This window comes from Arachis hypogaea, chromosome 10 (assembly GCF_003086295.3).
Source record: "Arachis hypogaea cultivar Tifrunner chromosome 10, arahy.Tifrunner.gnm2.J5K5, whole genome shotgun sequence".
NCBI lineage: Eukaryota > Viridiplantae > Streptophyta > Magnoliopsida > Fabales > Fabaceae > Arachis > Arachis hypogaea.
Genome location: NC_092045.1, coordinates 85,708,760 through 85,709,828, shown reverse-complemented (window position 1 = coordinate 85,709,828; position 1,069 = coordinate 85,708,760). Strand labels below are relative to the sequence as shown.

General features: G+C 40.2%; 1 non-coding gene across 1 annotated transcript; it reads right to left on the bottom strand.

The window, feature by feature from the left end:
- Positions 1-381: 381 nt before the first annotated feature.
- LOC112719413 (small nucleolar RNA R71) lies at positions 382-485 on the bottom strand. The gene has a single exon (XR_003161716.1). It is a non-coding gene; the product is annotated as a small nucleolar RNA R71 (small nucleolar RNA).
- Between the last annotated feature and the right edge of the window lie 584 nt (positions 486-1,069).

The following is a 1,069-nucleotide window of genomic DNA, read 5'->3' as shown; positions in this document are numbered from 1 at the left end:
AACAACAATGCAAGGAAGATGCTTGGTGACTTTACTGCACCAAATTCCAACTTCCATGGAAGAAGCATCTCAATTCCTGCCATTGGAGCAAACAACTTTGAGCTAAAGCCTCAATTAGTTTCTCTAATGCAACAGAATTGCAAGTTTCATGGACTTCTATCAGAAGATCCTTTTCAGTTCTTAACTGAATTCTTGCAGATCTGTGATACTGTTAAGACCAATGGGGTTGATCCCGAGGTATACAGGCTTATGCTTTTCCCTTTTGCTGTAAGAGACAGAGCTAGAATATGGTTGGACTCTTAGCCTAGAGATAGCCTGAACTCTTGGGATAAGCTGGTCACAGCTTTCTTAGCCAAGTTCTTTCCTCCTCAAAAGCTGAGCAAGCTTAGAGTGGATGTTTAAACCTTCAGACAGAAAGAAGGTGAATCCCTCTATAAAGCTTGGGAGAGATACAAGCAACTAACCAAAAAGTGTCCTTCTGACATGCTCTCAGAATGGACCATCCTGGATATATTCTATGATGGTCTATCTGAATTATCTAAGATGTCATTGGACCATTCTACAGGTGGATCTATTCACCTAAAGAAAACGCCTACAGAAGCTCAGGAACTCATTGACATGGTTGCAAATAACCAGTTCATGTACACTTCTGAAAGGAATCCTATGAATAATGGGACGCCTTAGAGGAAGGAAGTTCTTGAAATTGATACTCTGAATGCCATATTGGCTCAGAACAAAATGTTGACTCAACAGGTCAACATGATTTCTCAGAGTTTGAATGAATTTCAAAATGCATCCAACAGTACTAAAGAAGCATCTTCTGAAGAAGAAGCTTATGATCCTGAGAACCCTGCAATGGCAGAGGTGAATTACATGGGTGAAGCCTATGGAAACACCTATAATCCCTCATAGAGAAATCACCCAAATTTCTCATGGAAGGATCAATAAAAGCCTTAACAAGGTTTTAATAATGGTGGAAGAAACAGGTTTAGCAATAGCAAGCCTTTTCCATCATCCTCTCAGCAACAGACAGAGAATTCAGAGCAAGCCCCTTTAGCTTAGCAAACAT